General features: G+C 44.0%; 1 long non-coding RNA gene across 1 annotated transcript in view; it reads left to right on the top strand.

The window, feature by feature from the left end:
• The window catches only part of LOC142101365 (uncharacterized), a 485,133-nt gene that overhangs the window by 198,489 nt on the left and 258,921 nt on the right, over positions 1-27,723 (top strand). The gene's annotated exons all lie outside the window — the stretch shown is intronic.

Genomic DNA, 27,723 nt, shown 5'->3' with positions numbered 1-27,723 from the left:
TTTGTTGGAAAAAAATAAAAAACCCAGTAATGCTCACCAAATTCCTGATTCTTCATCTGTAATCATTACAATGGTCCATGGTTATTCCTTTAAAAAAATACCTATTAAAATTATTCCAATGGTCCGTGGTTTTCCTTGGACAACATAGGGCCTGAGTCATTAGGAAAAGTAAGGCAAAAAAAGGAGTAAATGTTCTCTGGGACAAACCATGTTACAATACAAGGGGTGTAAATTTGTATATTATTTTGCACATAATTTCAATACTGGATGATTTTTCATGTAGCACACAAATACTTGATATCTTTATTTTTACACTGAAATTTAAAGTTGATCTAGGACATGCCCTTCCCCAACTATAAATCTGTCCTCACATTTTAAATTATCCTCCCCTTCAATACAACATGGTTTTGACCTGGTGCAAAATTACACCTTTTTTATGCTGTCCCTAATAACTCAGGCCCATAGACTCCAACCAATCTATCCTAAAAACAATATCTGTCCTCAAACTATTTGAATGAGGGTGTCTCAGGCTGCGTCTGGTTCTGTTAAATGTTTTCTCTAGCAGCTGCACTTATTGCCTCCCTCCCCTTCATAATTTTTAAAATCTACCCATTCTGGTGTGAATGGTAAGAAATATACTAAATCTGTCATGGCACGTCTTCTAACCCTAAGCCAAAAGCTTCTCACTTTAGGGCAATCCCATAAACAGTTAAATAGATCAGCTTCCTCCCTATGATATTTAAGATTTTTGAGTGGTTGATATTCCCATAAGCTATCATCTGTGAGGTGATATTTATTATTTATTCATTTTTATTTATATTTGCGCCACAAGCTTTCCACAGCGCCGTACAGATAAAAAAAACAGTAGACCAAAGAAGTACAGGGTAAGACAGAGCAAACCAAGAAGAACCAAGACTGCAAAAGATCCAAGCATAGCAAGTACAATGACATTGGAGAAGAAGAAATGGTAATGAGGCAGAAGGAAAGAGGGCCCTGCTCCCTTTAGTATGTAGGAGCTTACATACTAAAGGGAGGGGAAACAGCAGGCACGAGAGGAGATAGTGGAGGGGGTCAGGTGCAAGAGGAGACAGGGAAGAGTGAAGTGAGGAGAACAAGGCTGGAGAACGTTAGGTGGATAGTGGGTAGGCTTTGAGGCAGAGATGGGTTTTGAGAGCCGGTTTGAAAGTGCTCATATTAGGGGACAGACGGATGGAGCGAGGGAGGTTGTTCCCGTTTAGGGGGACAGCACTGGAGAAATCTTGAATTCCGTCGTGGGATGAGGTGAACAGGTGACGGTCATTGGCTGAATGCATGGAACAGGCGGGAGTGTGAATGGAGAGAAGGATTCGCTGATCTTCGGGTGAGGGCTGTGATATGAGCAATAAGCGTGGAGAACTGATTGATGAATTGTCTATAAAAATTGGTGAAACCAATGAAACGTTGAACAGCCTTTAGACTCAGTGGTTGAGGCCAGTTGGGCAGCATGGTGGCTTAGTGGTTAGCACTTCTGCCTCCCAGCACTGGGGTCATGAGTTCGATTCCCGACCATGGCCTTATCTGTGTGTAGTTTGTATGTTCTCCCTGTGTTTGCGTGGATTTCTTCCGGGTACTCCAGTTTCCTCCCACAATCCAAAAACATACTGGTAGGTTAATTGGCTGCTATCAAAATTGACCCTAGTCTCTCTCTGTCTGTGTGTGTGTGTATGTTAGGGAATTTAGACTGTAAGCTCCAATGGGGCAGGGACTGATGTAAATGTATTCTATTACAGCGCTGTGTAATTAGTGGCGCTATATAAATAAATGATGATGATGATGATGATAGCAGAAACCTTCTCCGGATCCATTTTCAATCCAGAACCAGAGACTATGTAACCCAGGAAAGGTATTTGAGATACCTCAAAAATACATTTTTCAAGCTTACAAAAAAGTTTGGTTTGACGTAAGCGGGACAGGACCTCTCTTACATGAAAATGGTGGGAGACGATATCGGAGGAAAAAATCAATTTATCATCCAGATATATCACCACTGATTTGTAGAGAAGGTCTCGGAAGATCACAAACGACTGGAATACAGCTGTAGCGTTGCACAGTCCGAAGGGCATGACAAGATATTCATAGTGCCCATCTCGAGTACTAAAAGCAGTCTTCCATTCGTCCCCCTCACGAATCCAGATCAAATTATAAGCGCCCCGCAGGTCAAGTTTAGAGAAGATCCTTGAGCCACTGATACGATCAACAAGCTCAGAAATGAGGGGGAGAGAAATTTTCTGTGATGTAGCCTGATCTTCTGGAAGGGAAAGAGGATAGATCCTACCCCTGGGAATGGGCTTACCAGGCTGCAAATCAATAGGGCAGTCCCACGGACGATGCAGGGGAAGAATCTCAGAAGCTGCTTTGGAGAAAACGTCTTGAAAGGAGGTATAAGGAGCAGGGATCTCTGGGTGAGGGGAGAGCATCAAACAAGAAGTGGAGGAAAAGCTCTGTTTCTTGGGTGTAACTGCGAGCGAACATCTCTTGAAACATTGAGGACCCCAGGAAGTTACCTGTGCAGAACCCTAATCAAATTGGCGTGCATGTAATCTGAGCCATGGGAGACCCAGGATGACAGAATTTATGGACTGGGGTAAAACCAGAAATTCCATCCATTCAGAATGCAAGACCCCTACCATCAGCCGAACTGGAGAGGTAACCTTGGAAATGGAACCGTTAGTGACACGATTTCCATTCATGGCAGTAAGAAATAATGTCTGAGGCAAGTCTCGGGTTGAGATATGGAGTTGCGATGCCAAGGTGGCAGAGGTGAAATTTCCGGCAGCGCCGGAATCCACGAAGGCCAAGAGGTCTCTAGGGGGCCACTAGGAGAGTCCAGTGAGATGGTCATCAAAAGTCTAGTTTGGAGGTGGAATCGGGAGTGGAAAGTCTGACTCCTAGAACTGCCTTCCTGTCACCGACTAGGAGAGAGCGTTTGCCCGCCGTTTAGGACAGGAGGGTAGCAGATGTCCAGCCTCTCCACAATAGAGACAGAGATTAGTCTTCTCTCTCCTCAGGGGACAACCAGTAACGTCATATCTGCATGGGCTCGTCTGGAGGAGCTGGGTTTGGGTTCTGGAACTGAGGAGCAAGGCAAGGAATAAAGTGTCTGGCAGAAGATCTCTCTTGAATATGTTCCAGGAAGCGTGGATCTACCCTATTATATAGGGAAATGAGGAAATCAAGATCTGCTGGAAGTTCACGGGATACCAATTCATCTTTGATGCGATCCGAAAGACCTTGCCAGAATGTTGCCACAAGTGCCTCATCGTTCCACTTAAGGTCAGAAACCAGGGTGCGAAATTGAATCGCATATTGACCAACAGTTTTTGGACCCTCAAATATTTTCTGGAATGCCGTTATAAATGAAGAAACTTTCAGAAGGAGGGGGTCATTCCGTTCCCACAATGTTGAAGCCCATGCCAGGACTTGTCCAGAAAGAAGAAAAATAATGAAAGCCACCTTGGAACGTTCAGTAGTGAAGACTTCGGAGTTACAATCGAAATGAATGGAACATTGATTCAGAGGGCCAAGAACAGAGCCCTGAGGGACTCCAACGGGAAGGGTGATAGGTATGTTTTATGGAACACATTGTGGAAAATACCATATACATACGTAAAGATATTAGGGAGCATGATTCTGAAAGAAAAGAGTATTTACTGATATGTTGGGGATGTGTGCCACTGGTCAAGGTCTGTTATAGAAGTTTCATAGTCTAGTTCATCTCGTAAAATGCTGTAATGGATGGATAAAGTTTTATGCTTGGCGGATGCCTGAAGTTAAATTGTGTCTAGGGGATTTGTCCTACCTTGCTCAGAAAATGATTTGAGAACATTGCCAATATAGTGTTAAGCAAAGGCAACAGAGCTAAGAAGGGGAAATTGTTCTTCCCTTTGACAATTCACAGGAGTACTGACATGGACCAGAAGCAGCAAACAATGAATGATCTGTAAGGAGCAATGTTTGGGCGGGTATATAAGGCAGTTGAACAGGTGCAGGTGATGATCAGGGAAGGAGGTTTACTCCTGCTGGCAAGATGGATATGTCCAATTGCAAAACAGCGCACCTCTGGTAGCATAGAGGTACTGCGGGTCAGATACAAATTAGGATCAGATTCCTGTTGTTCCAAAGAAGTCCCTAAAGATAAAATGAATAAGGTTAGCATCCGACTTTGTGAAGTGTAGAGGTAAGCGATGCAACAGACTGGATCTCCAAAAATATGATAGCTGAGGATGACAACACCCTCCCCCCCAGCACTCTCAACAAAGTGTAAATCGTTTAATTTATATTTAGAGGATATAAGTTGCCAGGATTTTTAGGAGGTTGAATCCCGAGATACATAATACTTGTCTTAGCACATTTAAATGGAGTGTCAGTACTCCAGAAAAGAGGGTAAGTTTTGAGTACAGCAACATAGCTATTGATTTGTCTACATTAACCGGAAAGCCTGATATCCTACCAGGCTCTCCAACTTTATCTAGCAGATGATTCAATGAATGGGACAGGTTGGATAAACACAGCAGGATGTCACTGGTGACAACAGACATTCTTGGCGTGTTCCACAGATTATCTCTTCATTTTCCCCCTATCATTCAACAAGAAGGCAGTGTGTTATAAAAACAGTGTATCATATTAATAATGACAGGCACAAATGCACCACGCTGCAATACGTCAACAAGATGTGATCATGTGACAGCGTTGAAAGCTTTATTTGCATCGAGGATGAGGAACAGAGTAAAAGCCCTGGCAGGATGCTATGGCTGCTGCTATGGCAGTGCGTTGCCATCTTTTTTGCTACTATATTAAAATATAATTCAAGTAGAGTACTTGGCCTGTAAGAGACAACTAGACGGGATCCTTATTTGGTTTGGGCAGAAAAATGGTATGTTCCTCATTAAAGACTGGATATTGTGGGGCTGTGCCATATTGGTCACAGAGGAAGAGTGCACTGTAATGAAGGATCCACTCTGAGTCACTTGAGAAAAATTATGAGATATCCCTAGTGGAGATCTGGAAAATTTGTTGAAAATCCTTCTTCTGCTTGTCTATTCTTGTCAACGGTGGTTGAAGAACCAGCTGCGTATGCAGTTGCTTTTGTCACACGCCGGGCAGTCACTTGCTGGGCAATTGGGCTGCTCACCCGATGCCCGACACACTTACCTGGTCCCCGCTGACAGCTCACTCCGTCCCAGCCGCCGCCTTCTTCGTTTTGGGTCTACGCATGCTCAGACCCGATCTATTCATTCCTTCTGCTCCCTTCCTATTGGCTGATACATTTTGGCTCCAAACTTCAAAATGCACCTCCTCCTGATGATTGGTGCCTGTTCTTTTAGTTACCTCTTAGGTGCTAGACGTGGCTCCATTCCTTCTGCTGTGTGTTTCTCTCCTTGTGGATTGCATCCTGCAACAACCTGCTGACTGCAGAGCTGACACTTCACAGTGTAGTGTGCCATCCTTCCAGTGGTAACTTGCTGACAGCAGAGCTGACAATTCACAGTGTATTTCACCGCCATTCCAGTGGTGACCTGATGTCCGCAGAGGTGACACTTCACAGTGTACTTCGCCGCCATTCCAGTGGTAACCTGTTGTCTACAGAGCTGACACTTCTTCGAGTACTTTGTCATCCTTCCAGTGGTTACTGTCACAACTTACCTGCTCCACACTCCTGTGTTGCTAATTTCCTCTCCCTCTGTGTAAAACTCATCACTTCCTGGTTTGGGCGGTCACGTGATCGTGGATGGGAGCCGGCATAGTCTTTCTGCAGAGTATATAAACCTCACTCTGAGACTATAGCACTGTCAGAGCAACAAGTGTCTCAGCTTGTCTAACTCCTGGTCCTTGTTCAGCTCCTCTGCTCTCGTTACCCGAGTTGCTGTCCTGTTCATTGACCATTTGTATACCAGGCTCCATCCTGAAACTCCATGTCATGGAATTGCAATGATGGCCACTAACCTGTATTGGTGCAATAGAACAAGGAGGCGCAGAGTCTAACCTATCCCCGGTATTCACCAAGGAGCCCCGCAAGGGAGTTTGGGCTTAGCTGCAGAGGGTACTCAGGTCGCGGTTCTCCAAGACAGAGACTGGTGTAGTGAAAGTAGTTGAAAGGCATAGTCAGGCAATCCAGCTCAGATGCAACCGAGCAGTGCAGTACACAGGGAGGATCCAGAGAGAAGTCGGGTCAAGCCAAATAGCAAAACCAGCTGGGCAGCGAGGTACCAAAACGAAACACAGGATAATAGTAACAGGAAGCTGAGTCAGAACCGAAGAACACTGGATCAGAAGTTCAGGAATCGCTGGAGCAGGAGTGAACCAATACTCTGGCACTAGACATGTGTCAGAGGGTGCTTTATATACCATAAGGTGCATCCTGATTGGGTTAGGGAGATATTGGTGGTCAGACATGCTGACTGCAGACAGGTCAGCGGAGATAGCGTCCCGCTACCAGGCAACGGGACGCGGCTGCCGAGAAGGTGCAGGCGCCTGTCTCCTGCACAAAGTGTCAGTATGGAGACAGCACCTGACACTCCATCTGCCTCCTGATTCTGCAACTGCATTGCCCTCCTGTGTACCAGACACCGGCTCTGTTCTGACTATCCATCTGCCTTCCCATCTGTACCGTACCTCATTGTCTGCCTGTGTACCAGACCCCGGCTTGTTTTGACACTCCACCTGCCACCAGAACCTATTACTAACCATTCGTATACCAATTCAGATTCCATTTCTCTAATCGCTGCCAGTGCTTCTTACCTCTCCTACTGTGTTCAGCATTGTGTGTTACACCTAGTGGCAGGTTAGGGGACCGCGACCTGGGGGTTCTCATCAGTTAAGTACATCCTGCCTTTTGGCTGTTTGTGGTGAAAACCAGGGAATCAGTTAGACTCCGCACCCTTGGTCAGCCAGTGCCAATCTAGGTTAACACAAGGAATCCTACTTCTGAAATTGTTACAGTAACCTGCTGACTGCAGAGCTGACACTTCACAGTGTACTTCGCCGCTATTCCAGTGGTAACCTCTTGTTTGCAGAGCTGACACTTACTCGATTACTTCGCCATACTTTTAGTGGTACCCTGCTGACTGCAGAGCTGACACTTCATAGTGTGCTACACCACCATTTCAGTGGTAACCTGCCATCCACAGAGCTGACACTTCCTCGCTTACTATGCCATGTTCCAGTGGTAACCTGCTGACCGCAATTTCTCATCTTCTAGCAAGTTCACCTCTCGCTGTGTTGTCTGCCATTGCTGACCATCTCTGTATGTTCCCCCTATGGGTTTCGCCTTGTACTCTTAGTAGGGCCCGGGACCTGCGGGATAGACACAGCTAAGACCAAACCACCTTGCGGCGGTCCCTGGTGAAAACCGTCTCTCCTTAGACTCCACGCCTTACTAGAGTAGTGCAAATCTAGACAAGCCGGAGGGTCTATTCCTGAACCGTGACGACAAGAACAGGCCATGTCGGATCTGGCCGGGGAACCATCAGCCAAGGATATGCTTCAGCACTTGGTTAACCGAGTGGAACAGCAAGATGCAGTGCAACGGGAACTCCTACATTGCCTCCAGACTCTCGCAGTTCGCATTGACTCTTTGCAGACATCACCTGCTGCACCCATGGGAGATCTTCCTGCACCAGTGGCTTCCTCAGCTACTTCCTCTATGCTACGGATTTTTTTCTCCTTACAAGTTTGATGGGGATCCTAAATCTTGCCGTGGTTTCCTGAATCAATGCTCCATACAGTTTGAGTTGCAACCACAAAATTTCCCAACTCAAGAATCCAAGGTGGCATACTTATTTTTTTTTATTGTCGGATCAAGCCTTAGCTTGGGCATCCTCCCTGTGAGAGCGAGATGACCCACTCCTGGCAGACAGTGCAGCTTTTATTGCCGCGTTTTGTAAAAAATGTTATGAGTCCGGACGTGTAACCTCTGGAGCATCCAGTATTCTCCGTCTCCGTCAAGGCTCCAGTTCTGTGGCTCAATACATCATTCAATTCCAAACCTTATCATTTGAGATTCGCTTGAATAATGACACTTTGCTGGCCACCTTTTGGCAAGACCTCTCGGACAAAATTATCGATGCCCTAGCCTCGCAGGAACTTCCTACTACCTTAGACGCTATGATTTCATTATGTAATTGAGTAGACCTCCACTTTCGTGAAAGATCTTCCGAGAAGGATAGTTCCCGGCGCCCTCCAATCAATTTAGCGCCTGTATTCTGTATCTGAAAATATCTGTATCTGTATCTTCCGAGAAGGATAGTTCCCGGCGCCCTCCAATCAATTTAGCGCCTGTATTCTGTATCTGAAAATAATTATGCCATTGGAGACAAAGAGCTGCTTGCCATCAAGGCGGCTCTTAACAAATGGCATTATCTTTTGGAGGGTGCTCAACACCTGGTTTCCATTTTTATTGACCACAAGAACTTATTATATCTCCATACAGCACAATGTCTGAATCCCAGACAAGCTTGGTGGTCACTCTTCTTTTCCAGTTTTGACCTTCGCATAACCTTCAAACCTGGGGAGAAGAACAAGAGAACTAATGCACTCGTGCATCTTCTGCGTTTCCTTTGGACACTATTTTGGAGGACCTTCCTTCTCATCACATCCTGGACCACAAATGCCTCTTATCCTCAACTGTGCTCAAATCTCCTACCCCTCCACCTAGGAAGACTTTTGTTTCCTCCACTCTCACCTCTCTGTACAGCGCTGCGGAATTTGTGGCGCTATATAAATAACTGATGATGCAGGAGAAATTAGAGCAGAGTTAATTATTTAATGGTGGGTGCTATTAATTTATTTGTGGGATGATGGCGGAGCTATTTAACTTAATAGTGGGGCCTATCCATTTTAGGTGAGGTGACAGGACCTTTAATTTAATGCTGGGATGGTTTGGGGCTATTAATTGAATATGGGGCTGATTTTGGGGAGGAGGGCTCTTTATTAAATGTGAATACAAATTAATTTAATGTGTTGCATTAATTTAATGTGGTGAAAGTGACAATAACAGGTAGGAGAGAGAAGACAGTCTGTCAACTGTCCAGAATCTGATGGGGCAGTCCTAAATTTGGTTGTCTGTTTTGCTTAGTAAGGACTTGGTAAGGACAGTTGGGAGGTATGTCCTGCTTTAAATTGTACTGTTCGTGAAGGCAGAGCTGCGTGCACCTAACAGTAGTGCACACAGTATTGCCTGTGTATTTGACTAAAATGATAACTATTCTACATCGTAGCGGCCCCCTTGTCTAAAGTACCCCAGACCCCCCAGAGCCTTAATCCAGCTCTGGGCCAGCGTGTCAGATTGACATCAAGTTCTCTGATCCTTCTCCCAGTATCACCTCTGCTTCAAATAAGTAATAACACTATTAGTATAGGGCGAAGCAAAAACATCAGTAGTTTTTGTTTTTTTTAAACAAACTTTTTATTTTTGCCAACATATGATACAGAATTACAATAAAAGTAGTAGTAAGAACAGTGACATCCATATGGCGATATATGCTATTGAATGTGGCTGGACACCCAATGAACAGAGTGCAAACAGTATCAGCCATGTAAACCCGTATTAGAGAGCGTGACCCCAGAGCTGTCTCAATGATGTGGGCTACAAACAGGATGCTGTGTGTGGGGCCCGAGAGCCTCACAGGGTGTTGGGGTTTTGTAATGTACTGAATGGGAGAAGAGCAGGGGGAAAAAAAAAGGAGGAGAGTGGCACTGGTAGTCAGGGAGAGAGAGGGGGACTGAGTTGAGGGAGAGACTGGGAGAAGGGGGGAAGGGGAGAGATCAGGAGAGATGAGGGAGGCCAGGAGGTTGTGCAGCTAGTCGTACGCCCACCCAGCAAAGTAGGAGAGAAAGTGGGAAAAAATTAAAAAAGGTAAAGTTATTGGTGGGGTGGGGGGGTCCAGTGAGGAATTCCCGAGGGGTAGACCCCATGGAGCATATTATTTAATTTCATTCAAGGAGATAAGTGGAAGACTGCATTCAACACTCAATCTGGACATTGTGAATATCTTGTTATGCCATTTGGTCTTTGCAATGCTCCTGCTGTCTTTCAAGAATTAATCAATGTTTGTTTAGATTTCCTGTGCAAATTTGTTGATGCTCCATCTCTAGAATTACATCGACTTCATGTTGTAATGGTCTTTCTGAAACTCCAGGATCATCATTTATTTGCAAAGAAGCACTGGTTAGAAGGGGCCATTCATATCAATACAGTCATTACTGATCACAAAGCCTTGCTGTGCATCAAATCAGCTAAAAAACTAAATTCAAACCAAGCACGTTGGGCTCTATACTTTACACAATTCAGCTTCATTACTACATTTAGACCGGACTCTAAGAACCTCAAAGCTGATGCTCTATCCGGAAGTTTCCTTCCTCGTTCTGAGTATCTATCAGGGCTCACACAGGACCTCTCTACCCAATTGTCTCAAGTGCAAGATCAATCCCTTCCAGAAAGTCAGCTTTTGTTTGTTCCTGAAGGTCTATGGAACACAGTGCTGCCAAAACTCCATTCTTGTAAAATCTCAGGTCACCCTGGAATTGGTAAAACCTGGAAAATATTGTCCCGTTCTGTGTGGTGCCTATAGATGAATATTGGCGTGAAAAACTTTGTTCTGTCTTGTGAGACATGTGCCAGAATTAAGCTAAGAATATCTCCTTCAGGTCAACTCATGCTTCTATCTGTGCCCAGTAAACCCTGGGCCCATATATTTATGGACTTTATTGTTGAACTACCCATTAGGGCTGATCCTAAAACTATCTGGGTAATTGCGGATCATTTTAGCAAATTAGATCATTTTGTTTCACTTACTAATTACCTACTGATGAATCGCTGACTCCTCTTGCGACTCCATGTCTGCCTTCTGATATATCATATATCATATATATGATCTCCGACAAAGGATCTCAATTTGTCACTCAATTTTGTAGGTCTTTATTTTCCTTGTTGGGCATCAATTTAAGTTTATGCTCTGCGTATCACCCACAATCCAATGGCCAGACATAGAGGATGAATCATTTCTTGGAGAGGTACCTACGTTCTAATTCCAAACTTTATAATAATTGGGTTGAATTTTTACCATGCATTCCCGTCAGTGCCGGTCTGGCTATCTGGCACTTCTGGCAACAGGCTTCCTGGTGGCTGGCTCCTCCCCAGGAACCAGCCACCTGACTGCATGTGACGCGTGCAGCGCTGCACTTTCAAAACTGCCCGGGGCCTGCACGCTGTCAGAGGAGCAGACAGGAGAAGAAGACAGAAACAAGAGGAGAAAAGAAGATGAAAAGGTAAGAACACTAAAACGGGGAGGGGGGGAAGACAGGATGCTGCAGAAAACGGGGGGAGGGAGGATGCTACACAGAAAACGGGGGGAGAGAAAGGATGCTACACAGAAAACGGGGGAGGGGAGAGGTTGCCAAACAGAAAACAGGGGGGGGGGGATGCCACACAGAAAATGGGGGGAGAGAAAGGATGCTACACAGAAAATGGCGGGGGGGGGGGGGTGAAGAGAAAGGATTCTACAGATAACTCTGAGGACTTACTGTGACATAAAAGAAGCCACAAGCCATGAGGTTACAGAGCTCCAAGCTGACTTTTAACATACTTGTATATTGCAATATTGCAGTTAGTATGTTCTTCTGTATAATCCAGTGGTTCCCAAAGTGTGCGCCGCGGCTCTCTGGGGTGCCGCGGCGCTGTCACAGGGGTGCCGCGGCCTCCCTTGCAAAAGAAGAAGTAGAAGAAATAAAAAAAAAAGAACTTACCAATCCAGTGCCGGATCCTCCTCCTCACTGTTCTCACTGACTGCCGGGCGTGAAGTCATCACGTCCGACAGTGTCAATGAGGAGCAGCAGCAGAGAGGACATCAGGAAAGAAGACAGCAGAAAATGAGCAAAGGAAGTAAGTAAAGGAACAGAGAGTGAAGGGGGATAGAGTGTGAGATGCTGAAGGGGCATAGAGAGATGCTGAAGGGGGGGCAGAGAAAGATGCTGAAGGGGGGGGACAGAGTGAGATGCTGAAGGGGGGTGGACAGAGAGAGATGCTGAAGAAGGGCACAGAGTGAGAAGCTGAAGGGGGGGGGGGAACAGAGTGAGATGCTGAAGGAGGGGACAGAGTGAGATGCTGAAGGAGGGGGGGACAGAGAGAGATGCTGAAGGAGGGGACAGAGTGAGATGCTGAAGGGGGGGGGACAGAGTGAGATGCTGAAGGAGGGGACAGGGTGAGATGCTAAAGGGGGGGGGACAGAGTGAGATGCTGAAGGAGGGGGACAGAGTGAGATGCTGAAGGGGGGGACAGAGTGAGATGCTATAGGAGGGGACAGAGTGAGTACTGAAGGGGGGGACAAAGTGAGATGTTGAAGGGGGGACAGAGTGAGATGCTGAAGGGGGGGACAGAGCGAAATGCTGAAGGGGGGACATAGTGAGATGCTGAAGGGGGGACAGTGAGATGCTGAAGGGGGGGTAGAGTGAGATGCAGAAGGGGGACACAGAGTGTGAATGGCGAAGGGGGACACAGAGTATGAGATGGCGAAGGGGGACACAGTGATTTGATGAAGGGGATACAGAGTGATATGATGAAGGGGCACAATGGGATGGTGAAGGGGTCTAAATACATCTTACATTATTTTGACCCAACTACTTAAAAAACGGGACTACCCAGTAACTATTTTGGCTTAGGGGTGCCTTGGAAAAATGATGGTGACCTTAAGGGTGCCTTGAACTGAGAAAGTTTGGGAACCACTGATATAATCCATAATTATTCCTAATGAATGTTTATATAAACTCACAGTTTATACAAATATAATTTAGTGGTGTTAATATATTCACTCTGTGGCATAATATGATTTGGGGGCACTATTGGGGCATAATATGAACTGGGGCACTACTGTATGGTATATTATGATTTTGGTGCACTACTTACTATATAGTATAATATGATTTGGGGTCACTATTGTGGCATAATATCAACTGGGAGCAGTATTGTGACATACTATGATTTGGGGGCACTATTGTATGAACTAGGATACTATTGTGGCATAATATGATTTGTGGGCTCTATGGTGGCTTAATATCAATTGGGGGCACATACTCAGGTGTGAGGGAGGGGTTTACTTATGGGTGAAGACCTCTCCGTGTTAATATAATGTGGGAAATAGGCTATTAATTAATGGTGGACTTTAGGTGGGGGCTATTTATTTAATTGGTGCTATTTTATTTGTGGGGTGAGTGGGTCAATTTATTTTAATATTGGGGCCTATCAATTTAAGAAGGGGTGCTTTGACCTTTAATTTAATGCTCGGGTGGTTTGGAGACTATTAATTGAAAGTAGGGAAAAAAAATAACATCTATTTATTAAATGTGAATATGAATTATTTAATGTCAGTGAAGGTTGCGGGAAATAGTTATATTTATTAAACGTAAATGCTATTTAATTTATTGCTGGGGTTATTTGGAGGGAGGGAAATAGGATTATTTATTAAATGTGAATACTAGTATTTTAATGTTGGGGCTGGAGTGAGGCCTAATTATAAAACATGGGTTGTATTGATTAAAAACCAGGGCTGGTTGGAGTTTTCTAAATTTCATGTACCCATTTTTTTTCCAAATAGGGCCTCCAACATTCCAGGATCCAGACAAGCAGCAACTAAAGACACAGCATCCACAGGTGGTGAAAGTGACAAGAACAGGTAGCAGAGAGCAGGACAGTCTGTCAAATGTTCTGAATCTGGTGGGGAAGTCCCAAATTTGGGTGATTGTCTCACTTAGTGAGATTTGGTCCGACTACATGGACAGTTGGGAGGTATGTCCCACTTCACACTGTACTGCTTGTGAAGGCAGAACTACGTGTACCTAACAGTAGTGCACACAATATTGCCTGTGTATTTGTCTAAACTGATGACCATGTTACATAATAGGGGCCCCCGGTCTTAAATACCCTGGGCCCACCGAGCGTTAATCCAGCTCTGGTTAGCAGGAGGGAGCTGATAGCTGCTCCCAGTCCCTGGATAGTACACACACTGAAGAGCAAGCCGAGGAGGTCTATGTTTCACAAGATTTGGTAATCTCGTGAGACTAAGAGCTTCCCTGCTCACTCTAGAGGAAGTTCCCACCCTGATGGATGTCAGCAGCACCAGAAGCATAGATAAGTACAGTGGGCTGGAGGTGTCATAATGTGTTTGGGGGGAATGGTGTGATGTGTCTGGGAGGACATGATAAATGTAATGTTTTATTATAATGTATGTATCAATACCCCATGTTGGCCACACCCACAACACAATGTGATCACGCCCTTTTTGGCGCCGCCACGCAGCGGCGGCACACAGTTTCTTTCCTCCTCCACTATGGAGTGGGGCCCCAAAAGTTCACTGTACCCCCGTCCCAAATTTCTCATGCCAGCCCTGTACATACCATTGTCTGATACTGGTGTGCCCTATGCTGCAAATAGAGAGTCAAGCTGCACGGTAATACATTTGTATCTCACAGGACACGGCAGTGATACTGGGAGAAGACCAGCGCAGGGCAGGTAACAGACAGCAAAAAGCTGATCCACAGAGGACTATAGTAACATACCCCAAACCCCTGTAGCTATGCTGTGGAACTAGACGTCTCAGTATTAGAGATGAGCGTGCTCGGATTTCTGAAATCGATCCCACCCGAACTTTGCCGAGACAGATCCGGGTATTGGCGCCAATTTCAAATCTGAAACCGAGGCTCTGACTCATAATCCCGCTGTCGGATCTCGTGATACTCGGATCCTATAAATTCCCCGCTAGTCGCCGCCATCTTCACTCGGGCATTGATCAGGGTAGAGGGAGGGTGTGTTAGGTGGTCCTCTGTCCTGCTATATCTCGTGCTGTTCAGTTCTGTGCTGTGCTGTGCTGTGCTCAGTCCAGTGGTGCTGTGTCCTGTGCTCTGTCCTTCTGAGTTCAGTGGTGCTGCTGGGTCCTGTGCTGTGTCCTGTTCAGTCCAGTGGTGCTGTGTCCTGTGCTCTGTCCTTCTGAGTTCAGTGGTGCTGCTGGGTCCTGTGCTGTGTCCTGTTCACTTCAGTCCAGTGGGGCTGTGTCCTGTGCTCTGTCCTTCTAAGTTCAGTGGTGCTGCTGGGTCCTGTGCTGTGTCCTGTTCAGTCCAGTGGTGCTGTGTCCTGTGCTCTGTGCTTCTAAGGGCATAGTTATTTCCCCATTATTCCCAAGTGTTTAAAAAAATAAAAAAAAGTTATTAAAAAAAAATACCAAAAACTAATTTAATTTTTTTTTAATTACAACAAAATGTGCACAACCAATCCTGCAGTATAAGCCCATTGGTACTGCAATATTACCAAGTTCACACATTCAGCAGTAAAAGTCCAGTGGTACTGCAATATTACAAAGTTCACACATTCTGCAGTATCAGTCCAGTGGTGCTGTGTCCTGTGCTCTGTCCTGCTGAGTTCAGTGGTGCTGCTGGGTCCTGTGCTGTGTCCTGTTCAGTCTAGTGGTGCTGTGTCCTGTGCTCTGTGCTTCTAAGGGCATAGTTATTTCCCCATTATTCCCAAGTTTTTAAAAAATTAAAAAAAAATTATAAAAAAAATAAATAAAAAATAATAATAATTATAACCAAATTTGCAAAACCAATCCAGCAGTATAAGTCCATTGGTACTGCAATATTACCAAGTTCACACATTCTGCAGTATCTTGTTCTACATATAATGGAGAACAAAAATTTGGAGGATAAACTATGGAAAGATCAAGACCCACTTCCTCCTAATGCTGAAGCTGCTGCCACTAATCATGACATAGACGATGAAATGCCATCAACGTCGTCTTCCAAGCCCGATGCCCAATCTCCTAGTACAGGGCATGTAAAATCCAAAAAGCCCAAGTTAAGTAAAAGTAGCAAAAAGAGAAACTTAAAATCATCTGCGGAGAAACGTAAAGTTGCCAATATGCCATTTACGACACGGAGTGGCAAGGAACGGCTTAGGCCCTGGCCCGTGTTCATGACTAGTGGTTCAGTTTCACCCACGGATCTTAGCCCTCCTCCTCCTCCCCCCCCCTACAAAAAATTGAAGAGAGTTATGCTGTCAGCAACAACAAAACAGCAAACAACTCGGCCTTCTAAAGAGAAATTATTACAAATCCCCAAGGCGAGTCCAAGGGTGTTGGTGGTTGTCAAGCCTGACCTTCCCATCACTGTACGGGAAGAGGTGGCTCAGGAGGAGGCTATTGATGATGTAGCTGGCGCTGTGGGGGAACTTGATGATGAGGATGGTGATGTGGTTATTGTAAATGAGGCACCAGGGGGGGGAAACAGCTGATGTCCATGGGATGAAAAAGCCCATCGTCATGCCTGGTCAAAAGACCAAAAAATGCACCTCATCGGTCTGGAGTTATTTTTATCCAAATCCGGACAACCAATGTATGGCCATATGTAGCTTATGTAAAGCTCAAATAAGCAGGGGTAAGGATCTTGCCCACCTAGGAACATCCTCCCTTATACATCACCTAAATAACCTTCATAGTTCAGTGGTTAGTTCAGGAACTGGGGCTAGGACCCTCATCGGTACAGGGACACCTAAATCCTGTGGTCCAGTTGGATACACACCAGCAACACCCTCCTCGTCAACTTCCTCCACGATCTCCATCAGATTTAGTCCTGCAGCCCAAGTCAGCAGCCAGACTGAGTCCTCCTCAATACGGGATTCATCCGAGGAATCCTGCAGCGGTACGCCTACTACTGCCACTGCTGCTGTTGCTGCTGTTAGTCGGTCATCTTCCCAGAGGGGAAGTCGTAAGACCGCTAAGTCTTTCACAAAACAATTGACCGTCCAACAGTTGTTTGCCATGACCACAAAATACGATAGTAGTCACCCTATTGCAAAGCGTATAACTGCGGCTGTAACTGCAATGTTGGTGTTAGACGTACGCCTGGTGTCCGCCATCAGTGGAGTGGGATTTAGAGGGTTGATGGAGGTATTGTGTCCCCGGTACCAAATCCCCTCGAGATTCCACTTCACTAGGCAGGCGATACCAAAGATGTACAGAGAAGTACAATCAAGTGTCCTCAGTGCTCTAAAAAATGCGGTTGTACCCACTGTCCACTTAACCACGGACATGTGGACAAGTGGTTCTGGGCAAACGAAGGACTATATGACTGTGACAGCCCACTGGGTAGATACATCCCTTTCCGCAGCAACAGCAACAGCTGCCTCAGTAGCAGCATCTACAAAATGGCTGCTCGTGGAAAGGCAGGCAACATTGTGTATTACAGGCTTTAATAAGAGGCACAACGCTGACAACATATTAGAGAAACTGAGGGAAATTATCTCCCAGTGGCTTACCCCACTTAGACTCTCATGGGGATTTGTGGTGTCAGACAATGCCAATAACATTGTGCGTGCATTAAATATGGGCAATTTCCAGCACGTCCCATGTTTTGCCCACACCATTAATTTGGTGGTGCAGCGTTACCTGAAGAGTGACAGGGGTGTGCAGGAGATGCTTGCGGTGGCGCGCAAAATTGCTGGACACTTTCGGCATTCAGCCAGTGCCTACTGCAGACTAGAGGCACATCAAAAAACCATGAACCTGCCCTGCCATCACCTCAAACAAGAGGTTGTGATGCGCTGGAACTCCACCCTCTATATGCTACAGAGGATGGAGGAGCAGCAAAAGGCCATTCAGGCCTACACAGCCACCTACGACATAGGCAAAGGAGTGGGGATGCGCCTGAGTCAAGCGCAGTGAAGACTGATTTCCGTGTTGTGCAAGGTTCTGCAGCCATTTGAACTTGCCACACGAGAAGTCAGTTCCGACACTGCCAGCTTGAGTCAGGTGATTCCCCTGATCAGGCTGTTGCAGAAGCAGCTGGAGAAAGTGAGGGAGGAGCTGGTAAACCATTGCGATTACACCAAGCATGTAGCTCTTGTGGATGTAGCCCTTCGTACGCTTTGCCAGGATCCGAGGGTGGTCACTCTTTTAAAGTCAGAGGAATACATTCTGGCCACCGTGCTCGATCCTCGGTTTAAAGAGTATGTTGTGTCTCTGTTTCCGGCGGACACAAGTCTACAGCGGTGCAAAGACCTGCTGGTCAGGAGATTGTCCTCCGAAGAGGACCGAGACATGCCAACAGCTCCACCCTCATTTTCTTCCACATCTATGGCTGCGAGGAAAAAGCTCAGTTTTCCTAAAAGACGCGCTGGTGGGGATGCTGATAACATCTGGTCCGGACTGAAGGACCTGCCAATTGCAGACATGTCTACTCTCGCTGTATTGGAGGCTGTCACAATTGAAAAAATGGTGGAGGATTACTTTGCTGACACCATCCAAGTAGACATGTCAGACAGTCCATATTGTTACTGGCAGGAAAAGAAGGCAGTTTGGAAGCCCCTGTACAAACTTGCTCTATTTTCTCTGAGTTGTCCCCCCTCCAGTGTGTACTCGGAAAGAGTTTTTAGTGCAGCGGGGAACCTGGTCAGTGAGCGGCGAAGGAGGTTGCTTCCTCAGAACGTTGAAAAAATGATGTTTATATAAATTGATTAATAAATTCCTCAATGAAGTACAGCACTGCCCTCAAGATAGTACAGAGGGACCTGTGGTTGTGGAGTACAGCGGGGACGAATTGATAATGTGTGAGGAGGAGGAAGTACACACTGTAGGGGGAGAGGAATCAGAGGTTGAGGATGAGGACGACATCTTGCCTCAGTAGAGCCTGTTTAGTCTGTACAGGGAGAGATGAATAGCTTTTTTGGTGTGGGTGCCCAAACAAACCAATCATTTCAGCCACAGTTGTTTGGTAGGCCCTGTCGCTGAAATGATTGGTTTGTTAAAGTGTGCATGTCCTATTTCAACAACATAAGGGTGGGTGTGAGGGCTCAAGGACAATTCCATCTTGGAAATTTTTTTTTTGCATTATATGACCATTCAACAGTCGTTTGCCATGTTCAAAAAGTAAAACCAAATTTCAACAAATTCAAGAAATTAAACCAAAAGTAAAATGCCCTGTCATAATTTAAAACAAGAGGTATTGACGTGCTCTAGAACTACTGTATTTTTGTTTATATTTTATAAACGCTACACTTGGAAGTTGGAGGAGGTATTGTGTCCCCGGCACCAAATTTACTACCGGGGCCACTCCACTGTGCAGTCCATATTTCGGTGTATCAGATATTAAACAACGGTGACAGTTGATGCCCAATTTTTTAATCATATTGTTGGCGCTGTAAAAAATTGTGTTCCGGGCACACCACACTACGCAGTCCATACCCTTTTTTGGTGGAATTCTGACCCGTGGAGGGTTTTTTAATTATATTGTGGCCTCGGTACCAAATTGTGTACCGGGGCCACCACACTACGCAGTCCATACCCTTTTTAGGTGGAATTCTGACCCGTGGAGGGGTTTTTAATTATATTGTGGCCTCGGTACCAAATTGTGTACCGGGGCCACCACACTACGCAGTCAAGAAAGATAGATGCGTATCATAGATAAAGTACATTCAGTGTTGTGGGGCAAATTGAAAAATATTCAAAATGCACTGTCATTATCAAAAACAAGAGGTTTTGACACGCTGAAACTCCAACATGTGTATGATGGAGAGGATGGAGGAGCAGCCGTATGTGCAGTGTAATGCAGACCTGTTGAAGGTTTTCTATATATTATATTTTGGTGGCCAGTGGCCAGTCCTCTACGCAGTGCAGATACTATTTTTGGGTGTAATGCAGACCTGTTGAAGGTTTTCTATATATTATATTGTGGTGGCCAGTGGCCAGTCCTCTACGCAGTGCAGATACTATTTTTGGGTGTAATTCAGACCTGTTGAAGGTTTTCTATATATTTTATTGTGGTGCCCAGTGCCCACTACTCTACGCAGTCCAGATACTATTTTTGGGTGTAATGCAGACCTGTTGAAGGTTTTCTATATATTATATTGTGGTGGCCAGTGGCCAGTCCTCTACGCAGTGCAGATACTATTTTTGGGTGTAATTCAGACCTGTTGAAGGTTTTCTATATATTTTATTGTGGTGCCCAGTGCCCACTACTCTACGCAGTCCAGATACTATTTTTGGGTCTAATTCAGACCAGTTGATGGGTTTTTAATTATATTGTGGGGAACACTCCTCTACGCAGACCAGAAAGATACCTCGTTGCAACGTTTTGGACTAATAACTATATTGTGAGGTGTTCAGAATACACTGTAAATTAGTGGAAATGATTGTTATTGAATGTTATTGAGGTTAATAATAGCGTAGGAGTGAAAATAAGCCCAAAAACTTGATTTTTACACTTTTTATTTTTTTAAAAAAAAAAAAAAAAAATCCGAATCCAAAACCTTAAATCCGAACCAAAACCTTTCGGCAGGTGTTTTGCAAAACAAATCCCAACCCAAAACATCGCGAAAATCCGGATCCAAAACACAAAACACGAGACACCAAAAGTCGCCGGTGCACATCCCTACTCAGTATACATGTCAGACTATTGTGGGACATGCTGAGACTTTTAGTTCCACGTAAACTGGAGAGCCACAGGAGGCGTAAGGGGGCGGCTCCTCAAGCATACTTCTGTTTGACAGTAGCATGTTTTCATAGATTCTCTGATTATGATACAATGATCTTTGCAAAAAGTACTGTAATTATTATTATTATTATCTGGAACTGAGGTGGGCCTGTGTACTTTAAATGCCAGGGCTGATTTTTAGCCCCAGACCGGCCCTGATTCCTGTCGTTCCTCTTCCAACACCTCTCCGATCTTTTCTTTTAAATCTGTTTGGAAGAAGGTCTACACTGCTTTATTGCATGCCTCTTTTAGCTAAAAAAAAATTCTCAAACCAACATTGTAAGACCTTTTAAAGTAGGTGACAGTGTCTGGTTATCTACTCAGATTTTATTTAGATACCAAGTGGGTACATTGGAAAGAATATGGACCTGAGAGAGAGAGAGAGAGATCTTGGAATCCTCCAAAGAATCGACATTCAGAGAAATTGAAAATAATTTTTTACAGTTTCCGAATAAACCTGGATGTAGGGGTTCCCGTAACGAGCTGCAGTGCTGCTCGCGATGGCTCGATCTCCTCTTCCATCTTAGCTGGTTACTTAGCATCCAGGATGCTGTTTCTTGATGAGAGCATCGATGGGGCTGCCTGGCGATCATATGATCACAAATTACCTATAGGCTGCAGGTGGGCTCACTCCCAGGGAGCATGTTTGACTGGTCCTCTATACTTTAAATAGCAGGGAGGGGTTAGCCTCCCTGCTGATTAAAGCAATTGTTCCTGTATTTGTGAGGCTGCTGTGTTGCTGTATATCCTGCTGATTACCTGTAGCCTGACCTTGCCTGTCCCTGGTTATTCTCTGTCTGCTGCCGGTCTCAACCTTTTGGTTTACAGGACCTCTCTTGCACACTGTCCGCCAGATCTTAGTTTGTGTCTAGAATCCTAGTTCACAGCCTGCCTCGACCATTGCGTCCCCTCCGGTTACCTCTTGTCTACCACGTAGGTGTTCTTTTATACCAGTTATGACTAGTCTCCATACATCCTCGCTATCTGGCATTCGCAATACATTTTTACTACTCTGAGCTCCTGAGAGCATCCAGGTACCAGTGAGAATATATCTCTCTATGGGAAAGCAGCTTACTATAGGTGAAGACCTCTCCATTGTCTGGTTCTAAGAAATTACCCGGTATCAGTCAGAGCCATGACACTGAGCTCTAACTAACAGAAAAACAAATCCCAGCTATACACAATGTATTCTACGAACACTGGTCACATTACAGAGTCACAGGTCAGTTCACAAATCCTCTCTCAACACTTCTACAGATGCACCCTTCTTATAAGATATCAGCCTCCAGGTGATCTCTACCAAAAATAACCACTTCCAGCACACATAGGACAATGTCCTGGGAGAAAAGTTACTTTCGGCAGTAACGTGGCCAATTAAATTCCCCCCTAATAGTTGGAGAAATGGGAATACGAAGGGGATGAATAAATTGTGTCTCTAAAACGTCATATTCTACAATAACAGTTAAACAATAGGAGATTTTCTCGAATGAGAAACGCAGTTTGAAAACTTTCTTGAGGACATTTAAACTAATTCTCAAATGGTTGATATGAAAATAATGAAATATAGCCCCTAAGACTACTACAGATGTAACTGTATTCTATGTAGAGATTATTGCAGGGCCTCAGAAAACTGATTTCTATGAGAGGAATAATTCACTGCGCAATCCTGTCACTGATTACAGTTCTGAAAATCGCTTCTGTATGATAGATAGATTGTGAGTTAACCCTATAATATTAATATATTTAAGTACTGTTATTTTTATACTTTACTTTTTTATGGCATAATGTTTTTAATTAGACTTTAATAAAGATTTAAAGTTTTCATTTTCATCTGGGTTCCTGCTCTATCGAGTGTCTTATGAAATCTACTCTCCTGTCCTTTTGAAACTATATCACTATCTTGATATATTGCTGACGCGAACCCTAAGTTTTGACCCTTAGGTGGAATAATTCTCATATTCGTTCTGCACAGTATAAGTCTTTCCAGGGAGCACCCAGTCAACAATATACTATTCTTTATAACTGGGATTGTATGAAGTTATTATATTATCCTCTAGTGCGGAACTAAACTACAACTTTATCTACACACAAAGCATAAAGCAGGTAAAGAATTCAGAGTGAAAGAAACTTGATGGTATATTGTACCATCTATGCTAAAATGTTTTCTATTATGTGTAATATTGTAGCAAAGATTGTTATGTTAATAATATATATATATATAACATTGTAAATGAAGCTACATCCGCATGTAATCTTTCCTGATAAAAGTACCATTGTCCCTATGATGTGTTATGTGCGTCTGCTTTTGTTCCCAATTGTTAATCCCTAGATCCTCTGGCTCAGCAGCAGTGTGTCCTGGAAAATGATAATTTGCTGCTATGTATTTCAAAGAGCAGATCGCTGTTACAGCTGAATATGTCTTTATCTCCAGCAAAGCAACAGTCAAAGATGAGCAGTTATTGGATGGAAGTCAGATTTTATTATCATTAACATTTATTTATATGGCACCAGCATACTCCGCATTGATGTATAATTGTACCAAGATACATGATTCAGAATAACGCCATAGAATAAAAGCAGATTCAGTTATACTATCCTGCGAGCACTGGTCGAAATGGGAATTTAGAAGTGGCGATATGTCATACCTCCGTATACCCCCCACTTCCACCACTGTGTGTATATATACATATATCTAATGACATAATGAGGGGAGCAGGTACCATCACCTGGGGTACATGGCTTTGAACAGCAGCAATAAATCATGTAAATGCAGGATTTCTGGTACAACTGACCTCAGACAGTTTTATTGAGCACATTCAAATAAACAAAATATAAACAAAAAGGCTTGCCTGTCCGTCACTAACTAAATATTCCTTAGAGACCCTCTCTGAAGTCTGAGACCTTGTGTCCCAGACTAAACGCCAAATATAAGGTTATTTGCTCACCCTTAGCAGGTTCTCTCAGGAGGCATCCAGTCTCCTCCTCAGGTCTGAGAGACAGAGTGATCAGGGCTGAAACCTTTTACAGGCCCCACACAGGTGCAACTCTTAATTAGTCTGCTGTGAAACATACTCTGGGTAGCTTGTCCCCAGAAAGCTAAACAATCTCCCTGCTGTTAGCATATACAAGGCATACATATATTTATAATGTAAGTGACCGGAATGTGATAGTGATACAATGTAGGAGTAGGAGAAGTGGCGGTATGACATACCCCGTATAACCCCCTCTTCCACCACTGTGTGTGTATGACATACCCCATATACCACCCACTTCCACCACTGCCTGCGAGGAAGAAATATCAGCATTCAGTTACTGAAAACCAAAATAAATTCTTACAGACACACACACACTCCTATCGGTATAAATTATGAATACTTCTCTTCAATCATCCAGACTGTTACCTTGCTGGACGCTGTCCGCCCTGAATTGTGTCCACCAGCTCTAATGTCGTCTTCTCTTCTATTGTATTTAAACCACTACTTTTAGTAAGACAAACAGCGAGTCCAAATTCAGGCAGAGGTCAGGCAGGCAAAATAGGAATATAGTCCAAGGGAGACAAATCACAGAGGAAAAAATTATTAGATGTCAGTCAAAAACAGAGATCAGGAGCTCAAAGACTGTTCCACGGGCAGAGGCTGAGATATTCTGCAGAGCTTACATGTAGTGAGAGGCGGGGCTTAGATAAGTATTTAAAAGTTCAATATCTCATTAAGGAAGGCTTTCATGTGTGGGTGTGAACGAGTTAATCAGATCACAACAACTTGCTCTGTCCAAAAAAAAAAAATTAGATACCAAGTAAGATTTACTTCCAGAGGTGACACTATGACTTACCCCCAAAATGCAATCACACATTAAGTTCTAACCTTTTCTGCAATCTCAGGATGTCGATAAAAATACAAAACCATTAAATAAATTGCTTTATTCCTTAAATAAATCCTATTTTTAATCTAATCATGTTTTACAACATTTAATTTTTGTAATAAAATCTATTTTTTATAATATTTAATTTTTCCACATTAATGAAAGCCAGCTCATGCATACATACATCTGCAAAGATTGGTCAAGTTCGCTCTTGCTTTTTATTGTTGTACAGGTGCTTTAAATTGCTCTTTATACTTAAATTTTTTTTAACAATGATTTTATTAGGCAATAATATTTTTAATGAAGCATTGCCATAGCTGGCAGATTAGTCCATAATTAACATGATCTAGGAGACCCAGAACCGTCAGACAGTGAGCTCAGGCAGGTGGTACCATAAACATCTAAGTGGGGAAACTAGTGAAGGTACAAAGTGTATAGTTATATATATCGCCAGGGGATTGCCCACGCCCTGACCTCAGAGCATGACTGAATAAAATACGTTATTTAGTATAGGCCAGTGCTGGTCTGTTCTGTGGGAACATGTTGGTGAGTCCGTCTACCCATCGTCTTTACCTCTGCATGGTGATCCATATTTGTTGATTGGAGTGTGCTCTCTCTTTGGACATTTATTGATATCAATGTACCCAATGTCTCCCCCACAAGTGTATCCGCTGTCTATTTTTAGGGGGTGCAGAAGGAATGCTTTTTAGCCCCTCTGGGTATTGATTCAGTAGGATCCAAATATGTCCTCTTCCTTCTGATTATTCAGCTCCCATTTATTTATCCAAAGGTGCAAATCCTGAATGGGACATTTTCTTGAACCTCTGTTATATTACATTCTGTAGTTTATCCCAATGAGCAGCTGAACATGCAGCAGGTTTCTCGTTTCCTCTACAGCAGGATCAACCCTTCCCCCCACTCTGTTACTACCTGGACTCTGTTCTTGTCAAAGATTATTTATGAGTACAGTATTATTATTACAGTGTTTTGCATTTTATTGTTTTATTTCCTTGTAATAGATCTTTGCCCAGCTTTATGCTTGATCATTTTTGGGTTATTTTCCTTCCCTTTGCTATTAAGAGACTGTACTAATTGATGTATGTTTGTGTTGTCAGGCGTGCTTTATTAAGACAGGACCTTGATTTAACCTCTGAGTTATTGCTGTGATGATTCCTATATACTAGATCAATGTTGTGCTTATTTGACATTACATTCATTTTACAATGTTTTTTACCCTGTGTATATCCTCCCCAATGAGATTTAACCACTGTCTCCAGGTTCCTTTAATATACATTGTACACATAGATTGTAAGCTTGCGAGCAGGGCCCTCTTATGTCTCTGTATGTATTACCCAGTATTATTGTATTACTGTTTGTTCCCAATTGTAAAGCGCTACGGAATCTGCTGGCACTATATAAATAAATGTTGATGATGCTGACACATTCATTTAGGAATTATCCATTTCAATATTTTACATGTGATATTCTCCCTTCTCTGCTTACGAGCTCTGATAAATTTTTCTATAGCTAATATATTTTTCCGATCTATTGATCTTTACTTTATATTTGCAGGCTGCTCCTTCTCCCTGGGACCATTTTTCTGTCTCTATCTAAGAGTACTTGCAGATAGTAAATGTTTTCTTGTTTTCTGCAGTGCAATGACTAGTTTTGGAGGCTGCCGGCAGTGCACCTCTGGAGATGTAGTCTATGATGAGGGGTGGATCCCATGGAGACACTAGTTGTTGTCGGCACCCTGTGTCGGCATACATGCCATTTCCAGAGTCAGAGAACACAGGACTAGAGGCTAAGAGAGGCCTTAGAGCCCATAAGTGTACCACTGGGCACTGCCAAACACCCTTAAGGAACTAACCACTAGTAAACACTGCTGGGTTACGGATATTGAGCTGCTGGACACCACTGGGCATCTCTATCATCACTTGCAGGCATAATAGAGCCTCCCGCAAAAGTCCACCCACAAAAATCTGCACAGCCCCTGTTCTAAGTATTCTTTCCTTGTCAGTATTCTTCTGTTGAAGGGAAACAAAATAGCCATCTTAATGTTTGTGGAGCATGTGACAAGCCTTTACTGGAGGATTGTGAACGGGCTTTTGGTGCAGACAAGTATGAATATGGAGGATATTTTGCTGGATCAATCGGCATGTGAGTCTGTGGGGTCTCTTGCTGATCCTGATTGGTCCTCTAGTAGTGAGTCCCGGGAGAATAAAGAGGATACTAGGTTATTTATTCTTGATGTAGACCCTCTTTTTGAGGAATAGGAACAACTGGACAGATGTCAGATAAACGTGAAGACAATTGATTCCGTAGTGCTGTACAGAGAACTCATTCATATCAGTCCCTGCCCCATTGGAGCTTACACTCTAAATTCCCCAACATACACACACACAGACAGAGATAGACAGAGACTAGGGTCAATTTTGTTAGCAGCCAATTAACCTACCAGTATGTTTTTGGAGTGTGGGAGGAAACCGGAGCACCTGGAGCAAACCCACGCAAACACGGGGAGAACATACAAACTCCACACAGATAAGTCCATTGTTATGGTTCTGTTCAAAACCCATTCCTTGATTACAGCCATGGAGCCAGGCACATGATATAAATGTTTAAACTGTTTATTGCAGTAAAGGTATAGTCCAGGGAAGGCAAATAAACAGTAAATAGTTCAAGTTGAATGAAACAATGGATTTCCAGATCTTGGCAGACAACAGTAAATGATAAAGAAATGCAGCCAATAACTTAACTGAAACCAGGAACAGAGATACATGCAGGTAATTCAGGAACAGAGCCACATGAGCAGGCCAGGAACTTCAATGACCAGCAAAGGATTCTGGTAATGGCAGGCATATATAGGCCACAGACAGGTGTGGATAATTAACTAGCAGTGCTAGTTAACCCCTGATAGTAGGAACGGCTGAACAGTAGCTCCTCTGGAGAATCACAGGTACTGCAGGGTAATATGCACACAGAGTAACAAGGCAAATCATAACACAGGGTAAAATGCACACAAAGAAACAAGGCAGATCGTAACAGCCATGGTTGGGAATTGAACTCATGACCCCAGCGCTGTGAGGCAGAAGTGCCAATCACTTAGCCACCGTGCTGCCCTACGGTGCATGTATCTTTTCCAGCATAATGGCTGCGTCCGTGGACAACAAATGCTCAGTCAAAGAAAAATTTACTAACACTATCTTCTGAAGGTTCTCTACACTTCGATGATAAACTTGACACTATGATTCTAAAGATGTCTGGCGGTAAATCTCACTGTTTGCTACAAGATTAAAGGGTATGATATTTTCCTTC

This window comes from Mixophyes fleayi, chromosome 9 (assembly GCF_038048845.1).
Source record: "Mixophyes fleayi isolate aMixFle1 chromosome 9, aMixFle1.hap1, whole genome shotgun sequence".
Classification (NCBI taxonomy): domain Eukaryota; kingdom Metazoa; phylum Chordata; class Amphibia; order Anura; family Limnodynastidae; genus Mixophyes; species Mixophyes fleayi.
Note: the sequence above shows the minus strand (reverse complement) of the source record. Positions and strands in the feature narration are given on the sequence as shown.